Here is a 19132-nt window from a genome sequence, read left to right on the forward strand (position 1 = left end):
CACTTCTTTCTAAATTTTCATGGATTTAGGCTGTCATAACAAAAGCTGCCACTTGCTAAAAACATTAAATGAAAATGAGTTGTTTGAAGTTTATACTATTTGTGGTAAAATTATACGAATCTATGACTTCCAATATTCTAAATTTAAGAAAAAATCACATACAATTTGTGAAATAAATAAAGTTATGTACATATGTATGGTCAGACAAATAAGCAATGCTGCCACTCTTTTCCAGTAAATCTTCCTCGAATTTGGGAGATTTCAGAGGAATTTAGGAAATCGCAGAGTTGCAAAAAAAAATTCATTTATTTGCATTTAGGTATAGAATTTTGTATGGCTAATGCCCGGTTTCACAGTCCATACTTAAGTTGTGCCTAAATAAAATCTTAGCTAAGTATTGTTGCAAACTGAGTAGTCGTTTGCGTTTCACAGTCAATGCTTAATCTCTATAAAATTTTATTATGATATATGGCAACGTTATGGGCAACATATGTTTTACAAATGTCATTCATAAAAATATGTTTGAAATATTTAAATTATAACAGACAATACATAAATTTGCGAGGAAAATTATATCAAAAATTGATGAAAACAACAAAAGAACCCCAAATTTCAACACCAGCGAGTCGCAGCACCTATGGAAACTGAAGGAAAAGTATAAGCTGTTATTGAACGAACGGACACTTGCCCTACGCTACGAAAGATGTCGCTGAAAATTCAAAGCAAATTCAAAACAAAAATCAGCTGTTATTTAAGCATTGCTTAAGCCTCCCATTTTCAGTGCTTAAGCATAACCTAAGTATGGACTGTAAAACACTATTTTCCTGTTTTATCTTAAGCACAACATAAGTATGGAGTAAAATTATAAATAAATGTCCATTTGTGGGTTAGATTTGGATAATCCATGTTTTTCCCATGGGCAATTATATGTTGCATGCTCACGTGTGGGAAAACCATCAAATCTATTTGTGTTAGCTCGAGACAGGTTAACCAAAAATATTGTGCACCAATTAGTGCTAAGTTAAATTAAAATGTTTATAATTCATAAAAATAAATACTACTATTAAAAATTAAGAATTATATATCCTAAGATTATAAAATAAAATGTTACATGTTATCAACTGCCCTGCGTGAAATTATTTGTTTTGAAAAGGAAGTTGAATTTAGATTGTATTGAAAAGCATTTATTTTCGATTTTTCTACATTTTTTTTTCAATGTAACGCAGCTTGATAAACAACATTTTTTGTTTTCTGTTCCGGAGCGTAAATCTACAGAAATGATGGTTTTTCAACTCGTGAACACTCCACATGTAGCTGACCGTATGAAAAACATGGCATTTCCAGATTTACCACACATTTCCAGCGACTGTCATTGTGACCTCTTGATTGACATCGCAAATGCAAGTTTCACTGGAAACTAATACGTTTGAACTGAAATGGCAAATCGTTGGAACTCAGAGGAATTGGTGGAATCAAGCATTCTGCCCCTTGTAAGTCCCTTTCAAAACTCTTGCAACTATCACATTATTCGATAGCTGCGTCACAATCAGGGTTCAATTACACAGTTTCGACATAATTACATAATAATGACAGATCCAACTTTAAATGATGCGGCGGCATATCAAACAAATCCAAAATTTAGAAATTCAACACACAAAATGATCTGGCAACACGTCAAACTGTGAAGTTTAATTTTTTTTCGGTTCTTGAATTTGTGCTTAAATTTATTAATATAATTAAAGAAAGTTTACTTTTAATAAGTGTAATCTAAAGCTAAGTGTTTGTGCTAATTTGCTTTTGTGTTATATTTAAATTTTAATTGTATTTTAACTATTTTCTTAAATTCTGGTGCCGAGTCTTTTAAATCATTTGTTGTTGTTATCAATTATCAATTTTATTTCCTACTTTGCAATTGTTTGTGCGATTGCATATTGTTTTTGTTTTAATTTGCTCTTTTTCTTTTGATTCGTCTTTTTTTTCTTTCATTTTTGCTCACAGCTGTTTGCGTGTTATTTTTAAGTGGCTCAGTGCTTCTCAAACTGCTCTCTATTATATTGGTTGTGATCTCGGCTAATTCAGTATAACTATTATTGTTTTTCTATTTACTATTATATCATATTTTAATTTTTATTATTATTTACTATTCTGTTTTTTCCTTCAATTTAAATTTTTTTTTTTTTTTTCATAATGACTTGCAATTTTCCGAATTGTATTATTAAAGGCGATTCTGATCGTTTTGTTTCTTGTTGGCTTTGTGACGGGCTTGCCCATCTTAAATGTGCTGGATTGACAGGTAGAATCTTAGATTCTATTCTCGATGGAAAGGGTCTGCGCTGGTCGTGCTTAAAGTGTAGACCGACAGATATTGAATTATTTAAAGTTTTTAAACAGGCGCGCAATAATTTTAAAGAAATCGGTCGAGAACTTCAAAACCTTACAGAAAAATTTAAGCATTATGAAGTGTTGTTTCAATCATTTAAATGCCTAAATGATCAAGATGATAATGCTAAGCCTGCATCAAAACGTAAACGTCCGTCTAATGAAGAACCTGCCACTTTGTCCGTAAGAAGTATATCACCGGTGAAATTAGACCTTATTAATCTCTCATCTCCTTGCCCTCAAGGAGAGAAGCCTTCCTCTTCAGAAGTGCTTAATCCTCCGAAAACAATTAACGATAACCTTAAGCGGAAAACTATTCAGGATCCGCCTCCTATTAACTCTGAGTTTGTGGCAAAAAATTTGGTAGTAATACCTCAACGAAAATCAATTTTCGTTTCGAGATTCGCTTCGGATACCACAATCGAAGATATAAAGTTTTACATCTCGTCGAAATTAAAAATTAACGATATTGATATTGATGTCAGAAAATTTAACTTTAAATACGAAAGAAACATATCTTCTTTCAAGATTGGCGTTTCAGCTGTTAATTTTCAATTGCTACTTGATGAATCATTTTGGCCACCTGGTGCTTTCGTGCGCGAATTCGAGCAAAAGCAACAAAAACAAACTGTAATTGCTCATATTCCAAAAAATGCCGCGGATTCAAAAAAATAATTATAAAAAATTCATTACAAATTCACTATCAAAATGTAAGGGGTTTAAATACAAAATTAAAAGAATTGTATTTGAACAGCACTAATTGTAATTTTAAAGTCATCGCTTTTACTGAAACTTGGCTTAAACCTCATATCTTTGATAACGAAATATTAAGTAGTGAATTTCAAATCTTTAGATGCGATCGCCTGAACAGAGTCGGGGGGGGGGTGTACTATTTGCTGTGCATTCTTCAATTCCATCTGAAGAAGTAGAAGTTCCTCATGCGGACTTTATTGAATTTAAGTGCATACGAATTTGTATTAATAAATGTTCTATTTATCTAACTTTTTCTTATATTCCGCCTCAATCGGACTTATCTGTATATACGCAGCATGCTTCTTTAATAAATAATGTTTTTTCAATTGCTAAGAATACTGATTACATAATTGTTCTAGGCGATTTCAATTTACCGTGTGTATCTTGGAAATCTGTTGACGATTGCATTACTCCTTTTTGCACTCGTTTAAGCTTTAATGAGTTTTTGGAAGAAATGTCTGGGATGGGTCTTAACCAAATTAACTTAATTCCGAACAAGTTTGGTAAATTCTTAGATTTAGTCTATGTTGATAATACTTCAACAGTTTCTGTGGTCCGATCTGATCCTTTAGTTTTGCCAGAGGACTCTTATCACCCTGCCTTGGAAATTAATATCGAAATCATAGACGAATTACTTGTATGCAACAAACAGGACCTTTGTTCTCGGTTCAACTTTGCGAAAGCTAACTTCAAAAAGATTAATTGTGAACTTTCTAAATTGACTTGGCCTGATTATAGTGGTAATATTGAATTAAATGTATCACATTTTAATGAAACAATTTTTAATATTTTTGAAAGATTTGTTCCGAAATGTTTTATTATCAAAAGAAAAAGTTCAAATTTGTGGTATTCGAATGAGCTATGTAAATTAAAAAATAAAAAAGCTCGTGCTTTTAAACTTTATAAAAGAACTGGAGCTCTTGTTGACTATTTAAAATATTCTAAATTGCGTCGTCAGTTTGAGGAACTTAACAAAAAATGTTATAAAAACTACATAATCAAAGTAAAAAATAATATTATTCGTAATCCGAAATTGTTTTATGGTTTCGTTAACTCCAAACGCAGGATTTCAAATTTTCCGTCCGCGATGAAATATAAATCAACAATGTCATGTGACAATTATATTATTTCTAATATGTTTGCAGAATTCTTCAAATCCAATTATTGTTCAAACTACCCTATGAATGTGCCATATCATCAAGTGTTATGTCCGAGTACTGTAATTAATACACCAATTATTTCTGAAACAGATGTCTTAAATTATTTAGTTACGTTAAAAAATTCGTTTAAATATGGCCCTGATATGATTCCCTCAAGCTTTCTTAAAAATTGCGCAAAACATATCTATCTGCCCTTAACTAAGCTTTTTAACCTATCTCTTAAACAAGGTATTTTTCCGTCAATGTGGAAAAACTCTTTTATATTACCTTTGCATAAAAGTGGAGTTAGGTCATCTGTTGAGAACTATAGGGGGATAGCTAAAATGTTAGCTATACCCAAACTTTTTGAAGCTATTGTCACTGACCAAATAACTTTCTTAATCTCTCCTTTAATTTCATTCTCTCAGCATGGATTTTGTAAAGGGAAATCTACAGTAACAAACTTGCTTGAATTTGTAAACCATGTGTCAATGGGTTTTAGGGATAACAAGAATACTGATGTTATATATACAGACTTTAGTAAAGCATTCGATAGAGTAAACCACTCAATTCTTTTGCAAAAACTGAATCTTCTTGGTTTTCAACCAAGACTTCTTGAATGGGTATCCTCATATCTTACTAACAGAAAACAACAAGTTTTATTTAATAATACATTATCCGATTCAATTAGTGTCACTTCAGGGGTTCCACAGGGTAGTCATCTCGGCCCGATTCTGTTCTTGTTGTTCATCAATGATATACCTTCAGTAATTAAGTTTTCAGAAATTTTATTATATGCGGATGATGTAAAACTTTTTAAATCATATACTTCTCATAACGAAAGGACTGAGTTGCAATCGGATTTAAATAGTTTAGTTACTTGGTGTCACAAAAATGATATGCCACTGAATCTTAAAAAATGTAAAACGATGTGCTTTTCCCGTAGAACTGTTGATCTTTCCCCCTATGTAATAAATAACTTCAGTTTAGAGCAAGTTTTTAGCTTTGTTGATTTAGGAGTTAATATGGACCCTAAACTAAATTTTAATTCTCATGTAAATTCAATTGTCTTAAAAGCTAAAGGTGCTCTTAGCTTTGTTAAACGTTGGTCTAAAGAATTTAGTGATCCGTATATTACTAAAATTCTTTTTACAACATTGGTAAGGCCTATATTGGAGTATGGTTCTGTGGTATGGAATCCTAGCTATCAATCCCATTCTGATAAGCTTGAGTCCGTTCAAAAACAATTTTTACTTTTTGCTTTAGGCCACTTACATTGGGATTCAAGATTGAATCTTCCCCCGTATACTAGTCGTTTAAAACTTATAAATCTTCCCACACTCACTAGTCGCAGAGAAATGCTAGGTATAATTTTCCTTGTAAAACTTTTGAATGGTTTAGTTTGTAGTTCATTCCTTTTGTCTGATATTAAGTTTAATGTCCCATTGCGTTCATCCAGGCAGTTTAGGCCATTATTTCTAAAATCTTCTAGAACAAATTTTGAGTTAAATGAACCATTCTGCCGAATATGTCATGATTTTAATTCGCATTCCAGCACATTTGATCCATCTGACTCAATATTTAGCATCAAAAAAACTATTTTGTCTTCTCTTAATAAGTAATATTCAGAAATTTTTAACTTTTTGTTTTTATAAATTTTTAATTCTCAGCTGTTGAAATGTTTGTTTCTGTAGCTGAGCAGTTTGAGAACCGGACGCTTAAAAATCTCTTGCCTTTCTAGACTCGGCAAATTCCGCTCGCATGCGGACTGCGCCCCACGCGTCGGTTGGGCGGGAGGAGGGTAATCGTTTGGGTTAATAATAAATCTCCCTGAATTTGACTTGAATCGTATAGATTAAATCATCAACATCGGTATTTTTGACAGCTAAAATTGCGCGTGCACTCAACCAATCGTAGGTACTTATAATTTTGGCCAAGGTATTCAGATCGTCTTTCGTTGAAGTGAATTGACAAATGGCAGGTGGAATTGATATCAAACCATTGAAAAAATCAACCGGAATTTGTCCATTTACAATTTTTAACAGTTCTTCTGTGGTTTTATCCTGTTGCAGGAACACTCGCATATTCATGGTCAATCATATGGTTTTCACGTACCGCCACAAATACTACGACTTGAGACATTCAATTCAGCCGCCGGTGTTGATTTTGGAATAACAGGAAGTATTTGTCGAAAATCGCCAGCTAACGGTATCATTGCGCAACCAAAGCGACGATTATTGATCCACAGATCTTTCATTGTTCTGTCTAGAGAATTGCACTTATCTCATACTATCAGTTTACAGTTCATCACTTTTGCCACAGCTGATTGCCTTGCAAACAGGTGTTTCATTGATTTGCATGTTTAACGGAAGCTTCAGTGCCGAATGTGCCGTTCTTCCAACTTCTAGTAACGTTGCAGAAATTCAAGTAGATGCGAGAGCCAACGCAATGCCTTTTTTAAATTGTATTGTTGCCAAAATCAATATTATCTGTTCCGCCGTTATTGTCAACATAAGTATAATTCTTTTATTATTATCTTTCTAGCAAATTTTCAATATTTGTTTACTTTTTCCCTGTACTTCCACGGATATTTCAATACTAAAACATATAAGGAACGCCTAAGTTTGGGTGCAACAGAACATTTTATGCTCTTGCAATTTATTGCTATAGTTTTATTAAGATAACACACAATTTTATCCATATATTCGGCATAAAGTCCAATAGAATAACGAAAATCATCATATATAGTATAATAGTTATCACATAAACGGTACTCACGGACTTTTTTAAGATCATTAAAAGACAAATAATTCTTTCATACATAACTTTTTTGTATCTTGAATCGCTTTCGCAGCGCAAGGAACGGAAGCCTTCAAAGATAAATAATTTCTCCCGTTTTTTATACATTTACCACTGTTTCCTCGCTCCTATTGGTCGCGGATGCAGCGTGATGCTATATAGCCTATAGCCTTCCTCGATCAATGGACTATCCAACACAAAAATAATTATTCAATTCGAACCAGTAGTTTCGGAGATTAGCGCGTTCAAACAAACAAATAAACAAACTCTTCAGCTTTATAATATTAGTATAGATAATTAATGATTTTGTTATTAATTCTCATTTGGGATTTTGGTAGAACTAACGGAAAATAGCTGGTATAGTTTCTGGGCTTTTGTGGGTCGCAGTACTGAAAGTGCACGTGGAGATATGGTTCGCAATATTGGGTCTTTCATCCGTGATTGTACCAATAACATTCCCGAAATTGTGCAAGAGGTATATATACATTGCTAAATTATGAATGTAATGTGCAAGAAAGGGATGAACGTTCACACGTACACAAGAGTTTCTTGTACTTTTGTCCATTCGACCTTAAGAATCGCATAAAATCTTTCATTGAAACTGCGAGTACCGCTCCCTGGCTTTTCACCGAAGAATTCGCCGGTACCTGTCTTGCAGGGCCGTCCTTCGATTTTACATTAATAATTGCTCACAACAAATAAATGGCCATAAAAAACATTTTTTCTTTAATAAAAACTGTTAGATTTCAAATTATTAAAAATTGTGTACCAACAAAATTCTTTTTTATTTGTTTTGTCAAACTGTCACAAAGAAATCAGCTGTTTCGAATTGAAATTCGAAATCAAATGAAATCGCACGAATTGCAGAAAACCTAAAACAAAAACAAAATAAAACAGAAACAAATAAATTTGTGTACTGTCAATGGCAACGCATCGAAAACACATGATGTCGGTCAGAACGACTTTGGTTCCACAATCCACAAATTGTGTTTTCAAAATGTTTTCAACGTTGGTCCGAACATATTAATAGGCACTCTTTAGTTGCTCATTCAATAATGGAACATTTCTTTGTACTTGCTGTTCCAAAGTTAATCTGTCCTATGTACGCTCTCGTTCCAATTTACGATTCAGTACATTTCTGATTTGGCGTTGCCATATGAATTTCAGTCAATAGTTTGCCACTCATAATATTTCATTGTACAGTACCCTGCAAGACGAGTATAGAAGAAAGATTGTATTATTTTTTGGTCTCGCAGCAGGTAAAAAGTTACCACTTCTCTCTTTTACGGCTTGTCGGTGTGATTATCTTGCTCGCTCTCTCTCATTGATTTTGGTGCCAATGCTGCATATGTCTTTCTGTTCTAATTTTTCTTTGTTTTGGAAAGGCATATGTCACTATGTGTTTAGCAGAGCCCCCTGTAGGATTTTTTTTAATCAGCCATCTATCAGTGCAGACGATTGGTGACAGTGGTTTGATTTATAATTTTCAGGGTAACCCTTTAATCACAGGTATTGGTCATTTGTTGGGTCACCATTTCGTTACTTAAATTTGGTTCATTGGTATCCATTGGTCTTCATTCTATAGGTCACCTACTTTTCCGTTTAAAAATGAAAAATTGAAATTGTTTTATTTTTATTTATTTAATTGTATGAGGTATTTACATTTATAAATTAGTATGGTATTTTACATTTGTAATAATTATAATACATTAATTTTTAAATTAGCATTTCAGTAGAAAGTAAACTTTCATTTTTACAAACGTTTTACGGCTATCATTTATACATTGACAAAATTTACATATTTTACATATAAAGTTAGTATTATTTATTAAATTTTTATAATTTACAATTTCACAAAAGTTTTAAGTATTGTTTTTTTTTGTATTATACAATACAAATTAAATTTCACTACTATTACGATTGTTGCATATATTCGTACATTCATTTGTATATAGATACTAATTTAATAATATTTTACATTTATATTAATAAATTGAGTGCTATTGCTTGCGTTCAAAATTTATAAATTATAAATCACAATATTGAAAATGATAAATTGCAAGTTCAGCCTAATAATGCCTCCATAATAAAATCAGGAGCAAGATGAACAACTTCGGCGCCTGAATGTTGTTTTTAGAGATCTGTTAATTACACGACTCTACAAAAAAAAAATTTCTTAGTCCTAAAGTTTATTTTATGATTTTCTGATTAATTCTGAACAAAAACGACAAGAAAGTGCCATCTTTTCGTATAAAGTTTGCTTTTGTAAAAATTATAGTAATAATACTATATTTGGAGTTAAATAAGAGATAGTACCTATGAACATAAAAGAAAAAGTAAAAGTGTGCACTTTTAAATTATTTTTTACTTTTTTGTAAGTTATTTTGATAGTAAAACTTAATTAAAATGTTTCTTTAAGTGATTTCATTTTCAATTAAAAATTAAAACCACATTTTTTTTTTAAATATTATTAAAACGGTGTTTTAACGATATATTGTTATGGACCTTAGTATTTAATGCATGCAATGTAAAGGATTGTTTGCCCTGAGACCGCAAATGATCCTAAACGAATCATAGCTAAAAGCAATTTTGTTTGCCCTTGAGATCGCAAGTGATCCTAAACTAACAATAGACAAGAAATCCTGACCTTGAATCTTCTTCTACTCCAGTTTCACACGATTTGACACGACATATACCTGAGCCATCGATAAAATTATCGCAAAATAGTAGCTTATCTCTTAGTTCTCATAAAAGTAATTCCGATAAGGAGTTTTTACCGACAGCAGAACAACCGAAACCTCATTTCGTCACCACAGAAGATTTTAATGATTTGATTAGAGATTTTAATTTGCCAAAAAGTAAAGCAGAGCTTTTAGACTCTCGCTTAAAACAGTGGAATTTGCTTGATGATGTTAATATTACGGATCAGAGGACTAGGCATGAAACATTCTCAACATTTTTCACAAAAGAAGATGGACTTTGTTTTAGCAACGACATAAAAGGTTTGTTCAAAGAAATTGGCATACTTTGTGTTTCTAGCGAATGGCGTTTATTCATCGATAGTTCTACTGTTTATTTACATAATGGAAATAAATTTCCATCTCTTCCAATCGCTCACTCAGTATATCTAAAAGAAAATTATGAGCTTCGATCAACGTTATCAAGGCCAATACAATGAAAACATGATGGGATACTATATTTGGGGTTTATTAAGATAGATTACCTATGAACATAAAAAAAAAATAAAAGTGTTCACTTTTAAGTCACTTTTTGCTTTTTTTGTAAGTTATTTTGATAGTAGAACTTAATTAAAATGTTTTTTTAAGTGATTTCATTTTCAATTGAAAATTAAAACCACATACTTTAAAAAATATCGTTAAAACGGTGTCCTAAAGAAAAAAGCAAACCTTTTCATGGCATATATTTTTTTCGTCTAATTAAGACCTAAACAATGGAAATTTACTGCTTTAAAGTTATGGTCAAATTTTGTGTTGACACGTGTGTAAATCCAAAGGCATCATAGGAGACACTGTGTTTAGCACGTCGAAAATAAGTGTTAAAAGTGCTTCTCCAAAAGTCCGATGTAATTTGTAGTACATCATCCGATGCCTGAAAAATATTTAAAGTTGGTTAGAAATAATTAAAATATCTATATTCGTAGAACAAACCTTGTTATTTGCCTGTTGCGTTGTGCGATTCTACTTTTATTGTGAATTTGAATATGTATAAATTGTTGTTGCTGCTACACCATTAGGCGATTATCCACCAATATTATAAACATGGGAAACATTAATACCAACTCTGTTAAATAATAAGAATATCATTATTGTTTTGTCTTAGTTTTGCAAATAAATTCGTTTCAATAATACCTGTTGTTGTAGCATATTTTGTGTTGTATTTCTAGGTGCATGATTTTTGTTACTTCCTGACACAAAGGACTACGAGTGCGTCTTCCATCATACGTCGAATTTGTAATGTACGATTGATGAACGATTGCCGTTGTAAGCCTTGAAGAACTGCTGGTAGTTTTCCCCGCACCCATACCAAGTATAGCTACCTTCCTATATGGGAGTATATGGGTGGTATCCAGCTTAAGCTTTCTCCGAAGTTTGCAAATATCTGAAAAGGATAATAAAAAGATAAAAGTATATTCCAACAAAAGATTTCATGTTTAGTATATATGTACATATATAAGGTGTGATATTATCAGGGTGAGTTGATGCCACTCTACTACCGAGATTGCCATTTCACTACAAAAAGTTACTATAGCGTATGTGTTGGTAAAAGCTGAAAAACTTTGTATGTGTAGTGGTGTATGAGTTAGCTCCGTCTTGTAGGGTACTTTTCGTTTAATTGACCCTATGGTTAATTGGTTTCCCCGTTTAATAGAACGGTGTTATCGGGCAAAAAATATAGCATATGAAAGCCCATGTAAATTTTCTCGGATAATTGGACTCGGTCAATTGATTTTCCCGCTTAGTGGGTTCATAATATATGTCATCAAAAATCATTTTCCTTTTAAATTTCCCCGGTTAATTTCTCCAAATAATATTGTTGAAAAAATTAATCTTCTAATCAACACTGTACAATTTTTTAATAATAAATTTGAATAACAAATATATATATCTTAATATATAAAAATCACGTGTCACGTTGTTTGTTTTCGATGGACTCCTAAACTACTGAACCGATTTTAATGAAATTTTTAACACTGTGTGCAGTTTGGTCCAACTTGAAAGATAGGATAGTTTATAACTCTCTTTAAAGTCGCATTATTTATTTATTGCAAATTATTTGTTTATTATTAGCAAAGAGCCATCCACCAGTTGGAGGCGCTAAGTGCGCTATGTTACACTAGATGGCGCTACACTTCTTTCTAAACTTTCATGGATTTAGGCTGTCATAACAAAAGCTGCCACTTGCTAAAAACATTAAATGAAAATGAGTTGTTTGAAGTTTATACTATTTGTGGTAAAATTATACGAATCTATGACTTCCAATATTCTAAATTTAAGAAAAAATCACATACAATTTGTGAAATAAATAAAGTTATGTACATATGTATGGTCAGACAAATAAGCAATGCTGCCACTCTTTTCCAGTAAATCTTCCTCGAATTTGGGAGATTTCAGAGGAATTTAGGAAATCGCAGAGTTGCAAAAAAAAATTCATTTATTTGCATTTAGGTATAGAATTTTGTATGGCTAATGCCCGGTTTCACAGTCCATACTTAAGTTGTGCCTAAATAAAATCTTAGCTAAGTATTGTTGCAAACTGAGTAGTCGTTTGCGTTTCACAGTCAATGCTTAATCTCTATAAAATTTTATTATGATATATGGCAACGTTATGGGCAACATATGTTTTACAAATGTCATTCATAAAAATATGTTTGAAATATTTAAATTATAACAGACAATACATAAATTTGCGAGGAAAATTATATCAAAAATTGATGAAAACAACAAAAGAACCCCAAATTTCAACACTAGCGAGTCGCAGCACTTATGGAAACTGAAGGAAAAGTATAAGCTGTTATTGAGTGCAAACGAACGGACACTTGCCCTACGCTACGAAAGATGTCGCTGAAAATTCAAAGCAAATTCAAAACAAAAATCAGCTGTTATTTAAGCATTGCTTAAGCCTCCCATTTTCAGTGCTTAAGCATAACCTAAGTATGGACTGTAAAACACTATTTTCCTGTTTTATCTTAAGCACAACATAAGTATGGAGTAAAATTATAAATAAATGTCCATTTGTGGGTTAGATTTGGATAATCCATGTTTTTCCCATGGGCAATTATATGTTGCATGCTCACGTGTGGGAAAACCATCAAATCTATTTGTGTTAGCTCGAGACAGGTTAACCAAAAATATTGTGCACCAATTAGTGCTAAGTTAAATTAAAATGTTTATAATTCATAAAAATAAATACTACTATTAAAAATTAAGAATTATATATTCTAAGATTATAAAATAAAATGTTACATGTTATCAACTGCCCTGCGTGAAATTATTTGTTTTGAAAAGGAAGTTGAATTTAGATTGTATTGAAAAGCATTTATTTTCGATTTTTCTACATTTTTTTTTCAATGTAACGCAGCTTGATAAACAACATTTTTTGTTTTCTGTTCCGGAGCGTAAATCTACAGAAATGATGGTTTTTCAACTCGTGAACACTCCACATGTAGCTGACCGTATGAAAAACATGGCATTTCCAGATTTACCACACATTTCCAGCGACTGTCATTGTGACCTCTTGATTGACATCGCAAATGCAAGTTTCACTGGAAACTAATACGTTTGAACTGAAATGGCAAATCGTTGGAACTCAGAGGAATTGGTGGAATCAAGCATTCTGCCCCTTGTTAGTCCCTTTCAAAACTCTTGCAACTATCACATTATTCGATAGCTGCGTCACAATCAGGGTTCAATTACACAGTTTCGACATAATTACATAATAATGACAGATCCAACTTTAAATGATGCGGCGGCATATCAAACAAATCCAAAATTTAGAAATTCAACACACAAAATGATCTGGCAACACGTCAAACTGTGAAGTTTAATTTTTTTTCGGTTCTTGAATTTGTGCTTAAATTTATTAATATAATTAAAGAAAGTTTACTTTTAATAAGTGTAATCTAAAGCTAAGTGTTTGTGCTAATTTGCTTTTGTGTTATATTTAAATTTTAATTGTATTTTAACTATTTTCTTAAATTCTGGTGCCGAGTCTTTTAAATCATTTGTTGTTGTTATCAATTATCAATTTTATTTCCTACTTTGCAATTGTTTGTGCGATTGCATATTGTTTTTGTTTTCTTTTGATTCGTCTTTTTTTTCTTTCATTTTTGCTCGCAGCTGTTTGCGTGTTATTTTTAAGTGGCTCAGTGCTTCTCAAACTGCTCTCTATTATATTGGTTGTGATCTCGGATAATTCAGTATAACTATTATTGTTTTTCTATTTACTATTATATCATATTTTAATTTTTATTATTATTTACTATTCTGTTTTTTTCCTTCAATTTAATTTTTTTTTTTTTCATAATGACTTGCAATTTTCCGAATTGTATTATTAAAGGCGATTCTGATCGTTTTGTTTCTTGTTGGCTTTGTGACGGGCTTGCCCATCTTAAATGTGCTGGATTGACAGGTAGAATCTTAGATTCTATTCTCGATGGAAAGGGTCTGCGCTGGTCGTGCTTAAAGTGTAGACCGACAGATATTGAATTATTTAAAGTTTTTAAACAGGCGCGCAATAATATTAAAGAAATCGGTCGAGAACTTCAAAACCTTACAGAAAAATTTAAGCATTATGAAGTGTTGTTTCAATCATTTAAATGCCTAAATGATCAAGATGATAATGCTAAGCCTGCATCAAAACGTAAACGTCCGTCTAATGAAGAACCTGCCACTTTGTCCGTAAGAAGTATATCACCGGTGAAATTAGACCTTATTAATCTCTCATCTCCTTGCCCTCAAGGAGAGAAGCCTTCCTCTTCAGAAGTGCTTAATCCTCCGAAAACAATTAACGATAACCTTAAGCGGAAAACTATTCAGGATCCGCCTCCTATTAACTCTGAGTTTGTGGCAAAAAATTTGGTAGTAATACCTCAACGAAAATCAATTTTCGTTTCGAGATTCGCTTCGGATACCACAATCGAAGATATAAAGTTTTACATCTCGTCGAAATTAAAAATTAACGATATTGATATTGATGTCAGAAAATTTAACTTTAAATACGAAAGAAACATATCTTCTTTCAAGATTGGCGTTTCAGCTGTTAATTTTCAATTGCTACTTGATGAATCATTTTGGCCACCTGGTGCTTTCGTGCGCGAATTCGAGCAAAAGCAACAAAAACAAACTGTAATTGCTCATATTCCAAAAAATGCCGCGGATTCAAAAAAATAATTATAAAAAATTCATTACAAATTCACTATCAAAATGTAAGGGGTTTAAATACAAAATTAAAAGAATTGTATTTGAACAGCACTAATTGTAATTTTAAAGTCATCGCTTTTACTGAAACTTGGCTTAAACCTCATATCTTTGATAACGAAATATTAAGTAGTGAATTTCAAATCTTTAGATGCGATCGCCTGAACAGAGTCGGGGGGGGGTGTACTATTTGCTGTGCATTCTTCAATTCCATCTGAAGAAGTAGAAGTTCCTCATGCGGACTTTATTGAATTTAAGTGCATACGAATTTGTATTAATAAATGTTCTATTTATCTAACTTTTTCTTATATTCCGCCTCAATCGGACTTATCTGTATATACGCAGCATGCTTCTTTAATAAATAATGTTTTTTCAATTGCTAAGAATACTGATTACATAATTGTTCTAGGCGATTTCAATTTACCGTGTGTATCTTGGAAATCTGTTGACGATTGCATTACTCCTTTTTGCACTCGTTTAAGCTTTAATGAGTTTTTGGAAGAAATGTCTGGGATGGGTCTTAACCAAATTAACTTAATTCCGAACAAGTTTGGTAAATTCTTAGATTTAGTCTATGTTGATAATACTTCAACAGTTTCTGTGGTCCGATCTGATCCTTTAGTTTTGCCAGAGGACTCTTATCACCCTGCCTTGGAAATTAATATCGAAATCATAGACGAATTACTTGTATGCAACAAACAGGACCTTTGTTCTCGGTTCAACTTTGCGAAAGCTAACTTCAAAAAGATTAATTGTGAACTTTCTAAATTGACTTGGCCTGATTATAGTGGTAATATTGAATTAAATGTATCACATTTTAATGAAACAATTTTTAATATTTTTGAAAGATTTGTTCCGAAATGTTTTATAATCAAAAGAAAAAGTTCAAATTTGTGGTATTCGAATGAGCAATGTAAATTAAAAAATAAAAAAGCTCGTGCTTTTAAACTTTATAAAAGAACTGGAGCTCTTGTTGACTATTTAAAATATTCTAAATTGCGTCGTCAGTTTGAGGAACTTAACAAAAAATGTTATAAAAACTACATAATCAAAGTAAAAAATAATATTATTCGTAATCCGAAATTGTTTTATGGTTTCGTTAACTCCAAACGCAGGATTTCAAATTTTCCGTCCGCGATGAAATATAAATCAACAATGTCATGTGACAATTATATTATTTCTAATATGTTTGCAGAATTCTTCAAATCCAATTATTGTTCAAACTACCCTATGAATGTGCCATATCATCAAGTGTTATGTCCGAGTACTGTAATTAATACACCAATTATTTCTGAAACAGATGTCTTAAATTATTTAGTTACGTTAAAAAATTCGTTTATATATGGCCCTGATATGATTCCCTCAAGCTTTCTTAAAAATTGCGCAAAACATATCTATCAGCCCTTAACTAAGCTTTTTAACCTATCTCTTAAACAAGGTATTTTTCCGTCAATGTGGAAAAACTCTTTTATATTACCTTTGCATAAAAGTGGAGTTAGGTCATCTGTTGAGAACTATAGGGGGATAGCTAAAATGTCAGCTATACCCAAACTTTTTGAAGCTATTGTCACTGACCAAATAACTTTCTTAATCTCTCCTTTAATTTCATTCTCTCAGCATGGATTTTGTAAAGGGAAATCTACAGTAACAAACTTGCTTGAATTTGTAAACCATGTGTCAATGGGTTTTAGGGATAACAAGAATACTGATGTTATATATACAGACTTTAGTAAAGCATTCGATAGAGTAAACCACTCAATTCTTTTGCAAAAACTGAATCTTCTTGGTTTTCAACCAAGACTTCTTGAATGGGTATCCTCATATCTTACTAACAGAAAACAACAAGTTTTATTTAATAATACATTATCCGATTCAATTAGTGTCACTTCAGGGGTTCCACAGGGTAGTCATCTCGGCCCGATTCTGTTCTTGTTGTTCATCAATGATATACCTTCAGTAATTAAGTTTTCAGAAATTTTATTATATGCGGATGATGTAAAACTTTTTAAATCATATACTTCTCATAACGAAAGGACTGAGTTGCAATCGGATTTAAATAGTTTAGTTACTTGGTGTCACAAAAATGATATGCCACTGAATCTTAAAAAATGTAAAACGATGTGCTTTTCCCGTAGAACTGTTGATCTTTCCCCCTATGTAATAAATAACTTCAGTTTAGAGCAAGTTTTTAGCTTTGTTGATTTAGGAGTTAATATGGACCCTAAACTAAATTTTAATTCTCATGTAAATTCAATTGTCTTAAAAGCTAAAGGTGCTCTTAGCTTTGTTAAACGTTGGTCTAAAGAATTTAGTGATCCGTATATTACTAAAATTCTTTTTACAACATTGGTAAGGCCTATATTGGAGTATGGTTCTGTGGTATGGAATCCTAGCTATCAATCCCATTCTGATAAGCTTGAGTCCGTTCAAAAACAATTTTTACTTTTTGCTTTAGGCCACTTACATTGGGATTCAAGATTGAATCTTCCCCCGTATACTAGTCGTTTAAAACTTATAAATCTTCCCACACTCACTAGTCGCAGAGAAATGCTAGGTATAATTTTCCTTGTAAAACTTTTGAATGGTTTAGTTTGTAGTTCATTCCTTTTGTCTGATATTAAGTTTAATGTCCCATTGCGTTCATCCAGGCAGTTTAGACCATTATTTCTAAAATCTTCTAGAACAAATTTTGAGTTAAATGAACCATTCTGCCGAATATGTCATGATTTTAATTCGCATTCCAGCACATTTGATCCATCTGACTCAATATTTAGCATCAAAAAAACTATTTTGTCTTCTCTTAATAAGTAATATTCAGAAATTTTTAACTTTTTGTTTTTATAAATTTTTAATTCTCAGCTGTTGAAATGTTTGTTTCTGTAGCTGAGCAGTTTGAGAACCGGACGCTTAAAAATCTCTTGCCTTTCTAGACTCGGCAAATTCCGCTCGCATGCGGACTGCGCCCCACGCGTCGGTTGGGCGGGAGGAGGGTAATCGTTTGGGTTAATAATAAATCTCCCTGAATTTGACTTGAATCGTATAGATTAAATCATCAACATCGGTATTTTTGACAGCTAAAATTGCGCGTGCACTCAACCAATCGTAGGTACTTATAATTTTGGCCAATGTATTCAGATCGTCTTTCGTTGAAGTGAATTGACAAATGGCAGGTGGAATTGATATCAAACCATTGAAAAAATCAACCGGAATTTGTCCATTTACAATTTTTAACAGTTCTTCTGTGGTTTTATCCTGTTGCAGGAACACTCGCATATTCATGGTCAATCATATGGTTTTCACGTACCGCCACAAATACTACGACTTGAGACATTCAATTCAGCCGCCGGTGTTGATTTTGGAATAACAGGAAGTATTTGTCGAAAATCGCCAGCTAACGGTATCATTGCGCAACCAAAGCGACGATTATTGATCCACAGATCTTTCATTGTTCTGTCTAGAGAATTGCACTTATCTCATACTATCAGTTTACAATTCATCACTTTTGCCACAGCTGATTGCCTTGCAAACAGGTGTTTCATTGATTTGCATGTTTAACGGAAGCTTCAGTGCCGAATGTGCCGTTCTTCCAACTTCTAGTAACGTTGCAGAAATTCCAGTAGATGCGAGAGCCAACGCAATGCCTTTTTGAAATTGTATTGTTGCCAAAATCAATATTATCTGTTCCGCCGTTATTGTCAACATAAGTATAATTCTTTTATTATTATCTTTCTAGCAAATTTTCAATATTTGTTTACTTTTTCCCTGTACTTCCACGAATATTTCAATACTAAAACATATAAGGAACGCCTAAGTTTGGGTGCAACAGAACATTTTATGCTCTTGCAATTTATTGCTATAGTTTTATTAAGATAACACACAATTTTATCCATATATTCGGCATAAAGTCCAATAGAATAACGAAAATCATCATATATAGTATAATAGTTATCACATAAACGGTACTCACGGACTTTTTAAGATCATTAAAAGACAAATAATTCTTTCATACATAACTTTTTTGTATCTTGAATCGCTTTCGCAGCGCAAGGAACGGAAGCCTTCAAAGATAAATAATTTCTCCCGTTTTTTATACATTTACCACTGTTTCCTCGCTCCTATTGGTCG

General features: G+C 32.3%; 1 long non-coding RNA gene across 2 annotated transcripts; it reads right to left on the bottom strand.

Moving 5' to 3' along the window:
- Positions 1-10460: 10460 nt before the first annotated feature.
- LOC128923157 (uncharacterized) lies at positions 10461-11848 on the bottom strand. 2 transcript variants are annotated; one of them, XR_008472197.1, is made up of 4 exons: positions 11716-11848; positions 10940-11189; positions 10739-10871; positions 10461-10679 (listed from the first exon to the last, which is right to left on the bottom strand). It is a non-coding gene; the product is annotated as an uncharacterized LOC128923157 (long non-coding RNA). The 2 variants fall into 2 exon arrangements; XR_008472196.1 differs by lacking the exon at positions 11716-11848 and adding an exon at positions 11257-11396.
- Positions 11849-19132: the final 7284 nt, after the last annotated feature.

Source organism: Zeugodacus cucurbitae, chromosome X, assembly GCF_028554725.1.
Source record: "Zeugodacus cucurbitae isolate PBARC_wt_2022May chromosome X, idZeuCucr1.2, whole genome shotgun sequence".
NCBI classification, from domain to species: domain Eukaryota; kingdom Metazoa; phylum Arthropoda; class Insecta; order Diptera; family Tephritidae; genus Zeugodacus; species Zeugodacus cucurbitae.